This window comes from Salvelinus alpinus, chromosome 5 (genome assembly GCF_045679555.1).
Source record: "Salvelinus alpinus chromosome 5, SLU_Salpinus.1, whole genome shotgun sequence".
NCBI classification, from domain to species: domain Eukaryota; kingdom Metazoa; phylum Chordata; class Actinopteri; order Salmoniformes; family Salmonidae; genus Salvelinus; species Salvelinus alpinus.
In genome coordinates, this window is record NC_092090.1 from 55,483,551 (window position 1) to 55,499,513 (window position 15,963).

At 38.5% G+C, this 15,963-nt stretch overlaps 1 protein-coding gene across 2 annotated transcripts in view; it reads right to left on the reverse strand.

Moving 5' to 3' along the window:
• The window catches only part of LOC139576350 (heparin cofactor 2-like), a 146,846-nt gene that overhangs the window by 20,731 nt on the left and 110,152 nt on the right, over positions 1-15,963 (reverse strand). The gene's annotated exons all lie outside the window — the stretch shown is intronic.

Below are 15,963 nucleotides of genomic sequence, written 5' to 3' on the forward strand. Positions count from 1 at the left end.
GGACTTCATGTTACACAATACACGTATGTTTTGTTCGGTAAAGTTCATATTTATATCCCAAAATCTGAGTTTAGGCGTGACGCTACTGTCTCACTTGGCAAAAAGCCAGAGAAAATGCAGAGCGCCAAATTCAAATAAATTACTATAAAAATCTAACTTTCATCAAATCACACATGAAAGATACCAAATTAAAGCTACACTTGTAGCTACACCAGCCAACATGTCAGAATTCAAATAGGCTTTTCCGCGAAAGCAAACAATGCTATTATCTGAGGATAGCAACAGAGTAAACAAGGAGAGAGAAGCATTTTTCAACCCTGCAGGCGCGACACAAAACGCAGAAATAAAAATATAATTCATGCCTTACCTTTGACGAGCTTCTGTGGTTGGCACTCCAATATGTCCCATAAACATCACAAATGGTCCTTTTGTTCGATTAATTCCGTCAATATATATCCAAAATGTCAATTTATTTGGCGCGTTTGATCCAGAAAAACACAGGTTCTAACTTGTGCAACGTGACTACAAAAAATCTCAAAAGTTACCTGTAAACTTTGCCAAAACATTTCAAACTACTTTTGTAATACAACTTTAGGTGTTTTTTAACGTAAATAATCGATAAAATTGAAGACGGGGTGATCTGTGTTCAATACAGGATTAAAACAAACTGTAGCTAGATCTCTGGTCACACGTCTCTAACAAACAGTACACTTCAAGTGACCCTCGTTCAAGATGGCCGTACTTCTTCATTACACAAAGGAAAAAACCTCAACCAATTTCTAAAGACTGTTGACATCCAGTGGAAGCGGTAGGAACTGCAAGAAGGTCAATTAGAAATCTGGATTCCCAATGAAAATCCATTGAAAAGAGAGTGACCTAAAAAAAAAAAATCTGAATGGTTTGTCCTCGGGGTTTCGCCTGCTAAATAAGTTCTGTTATACTCACAGACATGATTGAAACAGTTTTAGAAACTTCAGAGTGTTTTCTATCCAAATCTACCAATCTACTATGCATATCTTATCTTCTGGGGATGAGTAGAAGGAAGTTGAAATTGGGCACGCTATTTATCCAAAAGTGAAAATGCTGCCCCCTATCCCGAAGAAGTTAAAGTAAAACTGCAAAGAATTTAGCATAGAAATTAACTTTATGTCCTGAATATAAAGCGGTATGTTTACGGCAAATCCAACACAACACATCACAGAGTACCACATCATATTTTCAAACGTTGTGGTGGCTGTATCATGTAATGGGTATGCTTGTCATCGGCAAGGACTAGTGAGTTTTTTAGGATAAGACGAAATGGAATTGAGTTAAGCACAGGCAAAATCCTAGAGGAAAAAGACACTGGGTGTGACACCTACTAACGCTCCATTCCTCTGGCACGGAGGCAGAGCCTGAGGCAGAGCCTGAACCCATGGAGGTAGGGGTCACACACCTCTCCGCGGCAGAGCGGTGTCGCCGGAGACAGCTTGGGCTCTATCCTTATTGCGGCCAGGAGGGACACCAGCTTCAGTGGTGTCCGGTGCGTCCTACCCTGGGGTCCACTAGAACAGAGTGACAGGGTTGGCATGGTATTGCATTGTCATCGTTTTCCGCCAAACCCTTTCTGGTTCCCATTTCACCGGCTGGTTGTCCCTCAAGTGTTGTCTCTACAGCTCTAGTGGACTTTGGTGCCGCAAGCGTCCCACATATCCCAGAGAAGTTAACTTCTTGGGACTATAGGGGGTGCTGTTCCGCATTAGCATATTTGGGTCTCCAAATTAAACTGCCTCGTGCTAAATTCTTGATCGTACAATATGCATATTATTGTTATTATTGGATAGAAAACACTTTCTAGTTTCTATAGAAGTTGGAATTTTGTCTCTGAGTGGTACAGAACAATATCTACAGCACTTTTCATGACAGGGGTCAGATTTCAGAAATTTTTACCCCTGATCTGGAGTCTGTTTTTAAGGCGACAGTGAATGCTATGAAGAAACCGACACTGCCTACGTCTTCCTCTGGGTGTCTGTACGTCATCACGTTTTGAATGGAGTCTATTGCACAATCCCAGCCCATATAAAACCACAAAACGTGGGAGGACCTCTCTCTCTTCTCCGCGCGCCACAAGCAAGATGGACATCGGACCTGCCTCATTCCAAATCGTTGTTTAACTAGTTATATTTCTCCGGTCATGTTTTCAGTCGTTATAGTTGTTAAAAACATCATAATGTAGTTAATTTGAACCGTTTTATAGCAATTTATATCCGTTTAGTGCGATTTTGAGGAATTTCTTTGTCGTGCACTTTTTAGCTTTGGAAACGTTTCGGGGTGTCGGTCGTTGGTGGTGGACATTTCGAAGGACAGAGGACATCTATCGACCAAAAGACGTTTATAACATAGAAAGGATACATTGCCCAAGAATCTGATGGAAGAACAGCTCAAAGTAAGCAATATTTAATATGATAAATCGTTGTTCTGTCGAAATATTTTAAACGCATATTTCGCCATTTTGTTTGGTATAGCTTCACTTGGCGAACCCTGTATTGAAAAGTAAGGATAATTTTAAAAATGTAAATCAGCGGTTGCATTAAGAACTAATTTGTCTTTCGATTCCTGTCAACCCTGTATTTTTTAGTCAAGTATATGATTAGCTTTCGATTAAACTAGATCACTCTGAAAGCTGACGTTCCTCATTTTGAGGCTTGAGTTGTGACTATTTCCATTGTATAACCACGGTTTTGTATGGCTAAATATGCACCTTTTCGAACAAACTGTATATGTATGTTGTAAAATGATGTTACAGGAGTGTCATCGGAAGAATTCTGAGAAGGTTAGTGAAAAAATTAATATATTTTGGCGGTGATTACGTTATAGCGCTCTTTGGCTGGAATCGATGCTCTGGTAACGTTTGCACATGTGGTATGCTAACTTATCGATTTATTGTGTTTTCGCTGAAAAACGCTTAGAAAATCTGAAATATGGTCTGAAATCACAAGAACTGGGTCTTTCCATTGCTATGCTTTGTCTATTTTTATGAAATGTTTTATGATGAGTAAATTGGTCATACACGTTGCTCTATCTAGTAATTCTAGTCGATTTGTGATGGTCGGTGCAATTGTAAACTGTGATTTCTACCTGAAATATGCACTTTTTTCTAACAAAACCTATCCTATACCATAAATATGTTATCAGACTGTCATCTGAAGAGGTTTTTTCTTGGTTAGTGGCTATCAATATCTTAGTTTAGCCGAATTGGTGATAGCACCTGAAGTAGTAAGAAACTGATGGAGTTAGAAAAGTGGTGTATTTTGCTAACGTGTTTAGCTAATAGATTTACATATTTTGTCTTCCCTGTAAAACATTTTAAAAATCTGAAATGGTGGCTTTATTCACAAGATCTGTATCTTTCATCTGGTGTCTTGGACTTGTGATTTAATGATATTTAGATGCTACTATCTACTTGTGAAGCTATGCTAGCTATGCTAATCAGTGTGTGGGGGGGTGGGGGGTGATCCCGGACCCGGGGTAGAGGCTCGTTAGAGGTTAATGCTTTATTGCAAACAGGATGCATGTTTTGGAATATTTGTATTCTGTATTTGTCGCACCCTAATCTGTTTCACCTGTCTTTGTGATTGTCTATACCCCCTCCAGGTGTCGCCCATCTTCTCCATTATCCCCTGTGTATTTATGCCTGTGTTCTCTGTTTGTCTGTTGCCAGTTCGTTTTATTTCGTCAGGCCTACCAGCGGTTATCCCTCTGCTCCTGTCTCTCAATTGCCCCTGTTTCCTAGTTTTCCCGGTGTTGACCATTCTGTCTGCCCTGACCCTGCCTGCCGTCCTGTACCTTTGCCCCACCTTTCTGGATTACTGACCTTTGCCTGACCTGACCCTGAGCCTGCCTCACGTCCTGTACTGTTGCCCCACCTATCTGGATTACTGATCTCTGCCTGCCCTTGACTTGCCTTCTGCCTGCCCCTGTTTGATTAATTAACTGTTGTTACTTCGACGTCGTCTGAATCTTCTTTGCGGGGCATTGGAAAACCTCCCTGGTCTTTGTGGTTGAATCTGTTTGAAATTCACTGTTCGACTGAGGGGACATACAGTTAATTGTATGTGTGGGGTACAAAGATGAGGTAGTCATTCAACAATTATGTTAAACACTATTATTGCACAAACATGAGTCCATAAAACTTATTACGTTACTTGTCAAGCACATTTTTACACCTGAACATATTTAGGCTTGCCATGACAAGGGGGTTGAATACTTATAGACTCAAGACATTTCAGATCTGAATATTAAATTCATTTTTAAAGATTAAAAAAAACATAATTTCACTTTGCCATTATGGGGCATTGTGTGTAGGCCAGTGACACAAAATCGAAATGTAATCCATTTTTAAGACAACTGTAAGACAAACAAAATGTGAAAAAGGTCAAGGGGTGTGAATTCTTCTGAAGGCATTGTATTTATATCTATGATGCATTTTCTGTCCCCTTTTCGATGTTCATTCCTTTTGTATGTGAATGTCTAGGATATGAAATCAAATAAAGATCGATTCAATTAAATAACTGTTTGTCATTATTTTTAATATTGTGTAATTAATTTGCTTGCAGTATGGTTTTGTTAATTTGGTGGGTCAAAACAGAATTTAAAAACTGCCAAGATGAAACATGAGATGAATTCACGTTTTCACCAGCAGGGAGCAGCACACATCACAACATACTGTATCACCATTCTCAGAGAGAGACCCTGTGGTCTCAGGCACACAAACACTAAAAGAAAGACATGCTGAAGCAGCAATAAAAATAAATTAATAAACGCTTTTTAAAATAAAAATGGTCTGTTGATATGTGAGACTATAGTGGTGCTGCAAAAGAATATCAGAATGATTCTTCAAACATTAGCTGGATTTAGTAGGTCCCGACTTAGAGCGTTAAAAGGAGGGGAAAAAGCCATGAAGTTACACCTGTTAAACCTAACAAGAAACCAGACAGAAAACAATGCTCTCTCACTCTCGCACACTCTCTCTCTCTCTATGCTTTTCAAGTAGCCTACAAATGTCTGGTGGATGTGAATGGCGGCTTACCTGTGCTTACATGTTTCTGCTGGTCTATGTAAAAAGAAATGAGCAGGCACTGTATCTGAGTTGCACTGGTGAAGGCCTAGGTCTTGCAAAACAGGTTTGGTAAAAGTAGCTTTCTCCACAGTGATATGATTTCATTATGAAATTTTAATTGAATTTTAATGAACTGAAAGATGAGGATGAAGAAGGTGACTGAATTTAGAACAATAGTGTAAGAATTGCTATTCCTCTGTCCTGCACACGCACCCGGAAAAATACACTTATTTTTCTGTTACTTCTCGTTAGTATTACTTAAAACCTCTTAAGTGTAGGTGCCAGTATTTTCGTTTTTGGCTAAAAAACGTACCCATTTGAAACTGCCTATTTCTCAGCCCCCGAAACTAGAATATGCATATAATTGTCAGATTAGGATAGAAAACACTCTAAAGTTTCCAAAACTGTCAAAATTTTGTCTGTGAGTTTAACAGAACTGATATTGCAGGCTAAAACCTGAGGAAAATCCAATCAGGAAGTGCCTCTGTTTTTGAAACCTCTCTGTTCTTATGCAATCCTATCACCCATTTAAAGGGATATCAACCAGATTCCTTTTTCTATGGCTTCCCTAAGGTGTCAACAGTCTTTAGACATAGTTTCAGGCTTTTATTTTGAAAAATGAGCGAGAACGATCACATTGCGTAAGTGGATAGGTGGGGGCTCTCAGAGTGAGTTGTGCGCAACAGAGAAAGGTGGCCATTGTTACTCCCGGTCCTATTGAAAAACCAACACTCCCGGTTGATATATTATCGAATAGATATTTGAAAAACAACCTGAGGATTGATTATAAAAAACGTTTGACATGTTTCTGTGGACATTATGGATATTATCTGGAATTTTTGTCTGCGTTGTCGTGACCGCTTTTTCCTGTGGATTTCTAAGCATAACGCGCCAAACGAACGGAGGTATTTGAATATAAAAATATCTTTATGGAACAAAAGGAACATTTGTTGTCTAACTGGGAGTCTCGTGAGTGAAAACATCCTAAAATCATCAAAGGTAAACGATTAATTTGATTGCTTTTCTGATTTTCTGATTTTCGTGACCAAGTTACCTGATGCTAAGTGTACTTAATGTTTTGTCGAGCGATCGATAAACTTACACAAACGCTTGTATTGCTTTCGTTGGAAAGCATAATTTCAAAATCTGAGACGACAGGTGGATTAACAAAAGGCTAAGCTGTGTTTTGCAATATTGCACTTGTGATTTGAATATGAATATTTTCTAGTAATATTATTTGACGGTGGCGCTATGCTATTCAGCGTTGCTGATGACAATTATCCCGGATCCGGGATGGGTGGTTCAGAAAGGTTTAATAAAACTGTTGTTACACTAAGGTTTTTATTCTAAGAGAAACTTACACTTCAATTAGAGTGTGGAAATGTTAGGATAATTTTGCTCTTACTGGAGTACTGTAGCCTACTCCCGACCTGTCACATTGTACAGCGCCCATGTCTCCTAGAGATGAATGTACTTTGGTGCGAAAAGTGCAAATCAATGCCAGAATAAGAGCAAAGGACCTTGTGAAGATACTGGAGGAAACAGGTACAAAAGTATCTATATCCACAGTAAAACGAGTCCTAAATCGACATAACCTGAAAGGCCGCTCAGCAAGGAAGAAGCCACTGCTCCAAAACCGCCATTAAAAAGCCAGAGTACAGTTTGCAACTGCACATGGGGACAAAGATCGTACTTTTTGGATAAATGTCCTCTGGTCTGATGAAACAAAAATAGAACTGTTTTGCCATAATGACCATCATTATGTTTGGAGGAAAAAGGGGGAGGCTTGCAAGCCGAAGAACACCATCCCAACCATGAAACACGGGGGTGTCAGCATCATGTTGTGGGGGTGCTTTGCTGCAGGAGGGACTGGTGCACTTGACAAACTAGATGGCATCATGAGGAAAGAAAAATGTGTGGATATATTGATGCAACGTCTCAAGACATCAGTCAGGAAGTTAAAGCTGGGTTGCAAATGAGTCTTCCAAATGGACAATGACTGCAAGCATATTTCCAAAATTGTGGAAAAATGGCTTAAGGACAACAAAGTCAAGGTATTAGAGTGGCCATCACAAAGTCCTGACCTCAATCCCAAAGAAAATGTGTGGGCAGAACTGAAAAAGTGTGTGCGAGGCCTACAAACCTGACTCAGTTACACCAGCTCTGTCAGGAGGAATGGGCCAAAATTCACCCAACTTATTGTGGGAAGCTTGTGGAAGGCTACTCGAAACGTTTGACCCAAGTTAAACAATTTATATTCAATGCTACCAAATACTAATTGAGTGTATGTCAATTTCTGACCCACTGGGAATATGATGAAAGAAATGCAAGCCAGTCCTGGTTGTCTCTACTATTATTCTGACATTTCACATTCTTAAAATAAAGTGGTGATCCTAACTGACCTAAGACAGGGAATTTTTACTAGGAATACATTTCAGAAACTGTGAAAAACTGAGTTTAAATGTATTTGGCTAAGGGATATGTAAACTTCCGACTTCAACTGTATATAAAAGCCCCTTAGATATTCTCACAGATCAGATTTGCCCTAACGAAAAATTCCCTTTAGATATTGATTTAGAATACTCTAATACTCTAAATGTAATTATTGGCAGAGAGCCACGTCATTGAAAAACATATTTTTTGATACACTGTAGGCCTACCGTAGGCGACATGAGTCTCACTTCTGTTGAGTAGTGTGCTGTTAAAGTGGTGTAGGTCTTATTAATTTAAAAAGCATATTGAAGTTAGAAGCAATAGGATTTGAAGGCATAGCCTACCCGCGTATGGTCAACTATTTCAGCATCATTTCACACCGCTCACAGACAAGCATGGGGACTGGTCTTGATAAATCAATGAGATTTTAGTTTTTCACCGAATCTCTGTTTGAGTGTTGGTTAGACTACAATTACGGTGTGGAAATGTTATGCTCTTAGTACTGTAGCCTAATCCCGACGTCACGTTGTACAGCGCCATATCTTCCCCTGAGGGTTTCGTTTGAGTTTTTTCTTGGAATAGAAACACCATAATATTAATCAAATTAATTAAGTAACATTTCTTAAAATCAATCCCATATGTTCTTACAATTTTTTTTTTTTTTTTTAGTACAGCCAATATTGAAGACTATCAAATGCTTCTCAAAGATACCCTCTGGTTGTCAAACTAGCAATAACTAGCATTAATGGCAACAGTGGCTGACAATTAAATAAGGTGCCATAGAATTCTGCGGCAGCCCGCAAGGTGTGTTGCAGTATGACACAACTTTTACAGGAAGAACCACTGTACTCCTGTCATGCTCATCACATCCTTCTCCCATATCACCCCATCCCTCTCTATACCTCCATCTTCACAGTAGCCTACCAATAGGACTAGGCCTACCTTCCACAGTTCTACCATCTAAATCCTGCCAATAGAAACTGTACCATAAGGGCACAGAGTACGTTAGAGGAAAAACAAAAAGAAATGGAGGAATTTATTCAAGAAAGATTAAGTGTAATATATTATAAAAATAAAGAGAGCTGGATGGAATATGGGGAAATATGCATTAAACAATTTTGTAATCTTCAACATAGCAACGCTACCGCACATATTTTTCGGAACATTTTTACAAATGACAGAGATAATCATGATTCAACAAAAAGTATTTTGAAAGAGGAAGCAAAGTACTTTAAGCATATAATTCTGTTTCAGTCTCCTCCATCTCCACTAACAGAAGTTCATTGTAATACTTTTTTTGTATTATTATTGTAAAATTAACAGCTGTACAGAAAGTCTCATGTGAAGGCCAAATTACATAGGAGGAACTGGGCTGGATGGTATACCAGTTGAGGTATACCAAACCTTTTTGATGTACTCAGAGGCCCGTTTTTTGCATGTTTTAACCACACCTTTAAAATATTAGATTATCAGATACTCAACAAGAAGGTCTGATTTCATTATTACTGAAACAGGAACCACGTGGTAAATATCAATATAATTCACACTCAGATTTCTTCAAACAGAAGCATTATTTGAATCAATTTCTCAGAAGTGCTTCTCTTTGGGGTAGTCTTAATTGTGTATCTTGGAGGTCATTTTTCTTAGCTCTCTGCTTTTATCTCAGTATTTCTTGATTTGCATGATGCTGCTGCTGAAATCTAACTTGGTGCATCTGGTGGTAGGCAAACTACTGTTAGTAAGCTAGCCGGCTAGCACGCCTGCTTTGAGTCTGATGGTGGGTGAACCAACATTAGCTTGCGACTAGCTAGCTAATTTAGCTAGCCTGTCCTGACTCGTACAATAAACCAACCAATTTAACAATATTGAATGAATTACTATGATTTCATGTAAGGAAGAATAACCAGCCAGGCATGAAATTAAGCCAGGATGTACAGTATTTCTTCATAAGGAAGAAAATAAAAGGTACAGAGGCAGGCAGAGCCAACCACAACCAGCAGTGAAAGTGAAGCCTGTCAGACAAAAGCACTGTTTCACATGGACTTATAGAGCCCAGAAAACATTACAGAAAAAAATTATTCAATCATTCAACCTAATTCTCGACACTACATTGGCATATCTGAATTTCTTTAACAATTAAACACCACACTCCACACACAACCTGTTCTTCAGTTTTTAGTTTCAGCATACAATATTAAGTTAGTATAGCAAAAGATGACACTGATTTTAACCTATATGTCCAGCTATTAAATCCCATCTGCACATCAGGGTGTCAACTATCTCATGCCTTTTCTCATTTCTGTTGTTTCCACCTCAACATTTCCAATCAATTGCCATTAACTTTCACATTCATGTGACTTGCTTCAAATGACTAACCTGTAGATGTCTTAATTTCCATTTGTCCTTCACTCAGGAGTGAGCAACATTCTTTAAGTGGTAGCAGTGATGAGCACCCATCAGTGTCCAAACTTCCATCTGCACAGCAGGGTATGTCAAGTTCTGCCAGTTTCCATTTACTCTCCCATTTGATATTATCTAATTGGAATGGGCAACTGATTTGCTATTATACAGAGCAAATGCCACACTGTCGTGTATCATTCAACAATGCAAAACACATTACTAAAAGACAAAGCACAAGATGTGACACGGCTCCCCAGTCGCCTAAGTACTTCTCTTGACTTCAACACAAAATATTGCACAAAGGAGTCACAATGAGACAGAGTCAGTTTAACTTCTCTCAGTTACGGATCCCTTTTACGGGATCACTTTCCTACACAACCGCTAGAATTGCAGGGCGCCAAATGCAAAAATATTACTAAAAATATTTATAATCATGCAATCACAAGTGAAATATACCAAAACACAACTTAGCTTGTTGTTAATCCACCTATCGTGTCAGATTTTGAAAATATACTTTACAGCGAAAGAAATCCAAGATTTTGTGAGTGTAGCTTTCAATGCTACAACAAGCTAGCCTTATATTAGCTTGGTTAGCTTGGTCACAAAAGTCAGAAAAGCAATCAAATGAATCGCTTACCTTTGATAATCTTCAGATGTTTCCACTCACGAGACTCCCAGTTACACAACAAATGTTATTTTTGTTCGATAAATATTACTTTTATCACCAAAAAGCGCCATTTGGGTTGCGCATTATGCTCAGAAAATCAAAGCCGTGTTCCGTTCGACAAATTCCAAAAAGTATCCGTAATGGTCGTAGAAACATGTCAAGTGTTTTTTATAATCAATCCTCAGGTTGTTTTTAACAAACATAATCGATAATATTTCAACCGGACCATTACCTATTCAATAAGAGACAAACGGAGAATGGGGTGCTCCTCTCGCGCGCGCAGGAACTATTCGGAGGACACTTGACTAGTTTTGAAAAAACTTGTTCATTTTTCTAAATAAAAGCCTGAAACTATGTCTAAAGCCTAATCACAGCCTGAGGAAGCCATTGGAAAAGGAATCTGGTTGATACCCCAGATTACACGTGCCAGGAAACACAGTTTTTTTTTTTTTATATCACTTCCGGTTACATTTTCTCAGGGTTTCGCTTGTAGAATAAGTATTGTTATACTCACAGACAATATTTTGACAGTTTTGGAAACTTTGGAGTGTTTTCTATCCTAGTCTGTAAATGATATGCATATTCTACGATCTGGGCCAGAGCGCTAAGAGGTTTTAACAAGGATGGGGCCATGCATGAAGGCTTCCTAGACTTCCAACAAGCCACCCATTTACATCCTCTGCCTGGAAAGATATGGCCTAAATTCCAGATCCAATCTTGTTTGGCAAGGCTATGATGGAGCATCAATGATGAGTGGTAAACACTCAGGAGTGGCAGCCAGAATAAAGGAAGAGGCTTTCTATGTACAATGTAATATTCATTGCCTTAACCTGGTGCTAGTTGACACTGTTAAGTCAGTCCCGAGGCAGAAAGCTTATTTTCGCTGCTGTAAAAGCTTTATGTGTTCATGTCTGGAGCCTTCGTGCACCGAAAGTGGCTAGATGCTCAAAAAGATATGAACAGAGGTAAGTCCAGGGAGATTCACTACTCAGCGATACCAGATGGACATGTAGGCACATTGCTTGTAGGAATCTAATGGATAGATTACCTGCTGTATTGCGTGTCATACATGAGATAGACAATAAAAACATTGGGGACAGATCTGTAAACGTTTGAGGTATACTTTCTCAAATGGACCTCACTTACTAGTCTTCTAACTACCTATAGAAACACCTTTGGAGATGCAAAGCTGCTCTCTGATCTGCTCCAGTCATCTTCACTTGACTTAGCTATGGCAGTATATTTAGTGCACATTGCAGTACTACAGAAGTTCTGCATTTGTTGATGAGCTGTGGGAAGAGATTCTAGACACAGCCAGTGCAATGTTGCTGTTGAAAAAGCTGAGAATTGGTCACGAAAACTCAGTGGGGAAATTGTAAAATCCACAGTGGGCCAGTGTATGTGTAACGATGGGGACAACGATACCTTCAGGACCAAGATCTTCAACCATATCCTAGACACAATAGTGGATGATTTGTGGAGGTGTTTCCAGACCAAATTGTGAAATTATGAAGGGGATTCAATTACTTCCCCCAAAAAGCAAGACGTTCTTGTTCTTTCGCTTTTCTGAGATCTATGACTGTGATATTGAAAACATCAGTCATGAGCTGCATCAGACAAGACGAATACTGGAGAGGGAAGTCTAGAGTGGATTGTAGCTGTCAAGTGTGTTGGAATTTACAGTGTACCTTACAAAGTGGTCTATAATGAACTTTACTGCCTGTGCAGGGTAGCAGTAGCTCTGTCTGTGAGCAGTGCTGCATGTTAGCGTACTTATAGTCTATGGCCCAAATTCTTTCATAAAGTTTAGGCCATCATTGGATTACAAACTGCATCTTTAAATCAGCTGAATCTGCCTGTTTTTGTGCTGGGTAGCAAAAAGTTTGATGAACTTGTTAATGTCAGATGCCTCGGCTCTTCTAGCCTCAATGCTGAGAACACCCAGTTTACTCAGTTTGTCGTCTGCCATAGTTGTGCGAAGATGGGTCTTAATGAGTTTGAGAGCGAAGAAACATTTTATCCTTCAAACTACCTAGTCTGAATACCAACTACCTGTCCTGTTATTCTCCATTCAGAAATGGAGCTTACTTCCTCAGAGTTATGGCTGCATACTCTTGGTTCCTTTTGAAAACACATTTGGTTAACTTCCTGTTAGTAGTCTAATGAAGCGTGTACAGTTACATATTCATATTCAGCCACAAAACATTCTTGACAGCTTTCTTTCAACATGGGTAAACACAATCTGGACAGACCAAATACAAACGCCTACTCACTGTGTATGTGTATGTGTGTGTGTTTATATCTCCGTGTGCTATCAGGGATTGGGATGATACCCATTTTTTATTGTAAGTGTTCACCCCCCTTGGATTTTGTCACATTTATTGCATTACAACGTGGGATTAAAACCTTTTGTCAATAGGGGGAGCTGTTAGCATTATTTTTTTTTTTACATTTCCAAATTAAACTGCCTCGTACTCAATTCTTGATCGTACAATATGCATATTATTGTTATTATTGGATAGAAAACAGTCTATAGTTTCTATAGGAGTTGAAATTTTGTCTCTGAGTGGTACAGAACAATTTCTACAGCACTTTTCATGACAGGGTTCAGATTTCAGAAATTTTTACCTCTGATCTGGGGTCTGTTTATAAGGCCACAGTGAATGCTATGAAGAAACCGACACTACCTACGTCTTCCTCTGGGTGTCTGTACGTCATCACGTTTTCAATGAAGTCTATGGGACGTTCACAGCCATTATAAATGACAAAAATGTACAGAGACCCCTCTTTCTCAACGTGCGCCTCAAGCGTGAAGGCCATCGGACCTGCCTCGTTCCAAATCGTTTTCTAACCAGCAGTATTTCTCCGGTCATGTTTTCAGTCGTTATAGTTGTTAAAAACATCATAATGTAGTGAATTTTAACCGTTTTATATCAATTTATATCCGTTTAGTGCGATTTTGAGGAATTTCTTTGTCGTGCACTCTGAAAGTTTGGACACGCTTTAGGGTGTCGGTCGTTGGTGATGGACATTTCGAAGGACAGAGGACATCTATCGACCAAAAGACGTTTATAACATAGAAAGGATACATTGCCCAAGAATATGATGGAAGATCAGCTCAAAGTAAGCAATATTTAATATGATAAACCGTGTTTCTGTCGAAATATTTTAAACGCATACATCGCCATTTTGTTTGGTATAGCTTCACTTGGCCAACCCTGTATTGAAAAGTAAGGATAATTTTAAAAATGTAAATCAGCGGTTGCATTAAGAACTAATTTGTCTTTCGATTCCTGTCAACCCTGTATTTTTTAGTCAAGTATATGATTAGCTTTTAATTAAACTAGATCACTCTGATAGATGACGTCAGACATATTGAGGCTTGATTTCCTAGTATTTTCATTGTGTAACCACGGTTTTGTATGGCTAAATATGCACCTTTTCGAACAAACTGTATATGTATGTTGTAAAATGATGTTACAGGAGTGTCATCGGAAGAATTCTGAGAAGGTTAGTGAAAAAATTAATATCTTTTGGCGGTGGTTACGTTATAGCGCTCTTTGGCTGGAATCGATGCTCTGGTAACGTTGGAACATGTAGTATGCTAACTTATCGATTTATTGTGTTTTCGCTGAAAAACGCTTAGAAAATCTGAAATATGGTCTGAAATCACAAGAACTGGGTCTTTCCATTGCTATGCTTTGTCTATTTTTATGAAATGTTTTATGATGAGTAAATTGGTCATACACGTTGCTCTATCTAGTAATTCTAGTGGATTTGTGATGGTCGGTGCAATTGTAAACTGTGATTTCTACCTGAAATATGCACTTTTTTCTAACAAAAACTATCCTATACCATGAATATGTTATCAGACTGTCATCTGATGGTTTTTTTTATAGGTTATTGGCTATCAATATCTTAGTTGAGCCGAATTGGTGATAGCACCTGAAGGAGTAAGAAACTGATGGAGTTAGAATAGTGGTGTATTTTGCTAACGTGTTTAGCTAATAGATTTACATATTTTGTCTTCCCTGTAAAACATTTTAAAAATCTGAAATGGTGGCTTTATTCACAAGATCTGTATCTTTCATCTGGTGTCTTGGACTTGTGATTTAATGATATTTAGATGCTACTATCTACTTCTGAAGCTATGCTATCTATGCTAATCAGTGTGTGGGGGGTGGGGGGTGCTCCCGGATCCGGGTTTCTGAGGCAGTAAAAGTTAAAATGGATTTAATTCCATGTTATTTTTTGGATTAATTACAAATAACACACTAATATACTTTAATTAGTATTCAACCCCTTGAGTCAATACATGTTTAAAACCCCTTCGGCAGCGATTGCAGCTGTGAGTCTTCTTTGGTAAGTCTCTAAGAGCTTTGCACACCTGGATTGGGCAATAATTGACCATTATTCTTTTCAAAATTCTTCAAGCTGCTTCAAGGTGTTGGAGATAATGGCTAGACAGCAATTTTCAAGTTTTGCCATATTCAATGATTGATTTGTTATTGTTACCCATCTACCAATCACCACCCTTCTTTATTAGACTTTTGCAAAGCTCCCTGGTCTTTGTAGTTGAATCTGTGCTTGAAATTCAATACTTGACTGAGGAACAGATGTCGCATGTATGTTATTTCACAGAGTAAGTCCATGTAACTTATTATGTGATTTGTTACGCCCAATTGTACTCTTGAACTAATTTAGGCTTGCCTAGACAAAGGGGCCGTATAGTTATGCAACAACTACGTATATTTCATTTATTACATTTTTATTAATTAGTAAAAATGTGTATAAGTTTATTTTCACTTTGACATTATGATCAAAAGAAATTGAGAAAAAATTACAATCTATCAAATCTATTTCAATACCACCTTGTAATGCAACAAAATGTGAAAACATGTTTTTTGGCACACGGATGGTTTAAAAGAGAGCACTCATATTTTTCTCTGAACTTGAGCCTGGCCTCCCACAATTAAACTGTGAGGAAAGTTTTATTTACGTAATTTTAATGCCTAAACAAAGCAGTTTTATTTTTATGTTATTTAAATGTATACAGTGCATTCGGAAAGTATTCAGACCCCTTGACTTTTCCCACATTTTGTTACGTTACAGTCTTATCCGAAAATGTATTATTCTTTTTTGGGTTGAAAGGTACACACCTGTGTCAGAGAAAAAACCAAGTCATGAGGTCGAAGGAATTGTCCATAGAGATCTGAGACAGGATTGCGTTGAGTCACAGATCTGGGGAAGGGTACCAACACATTTCTGCAGCATTGAAGTTTCCCAAGAACAAAGTGGCCTCCATCATTTTCAAATGGAAGAAGGAACCACCAAGACTCTTCCTAGAGCTGGCCGGCCTGACAAA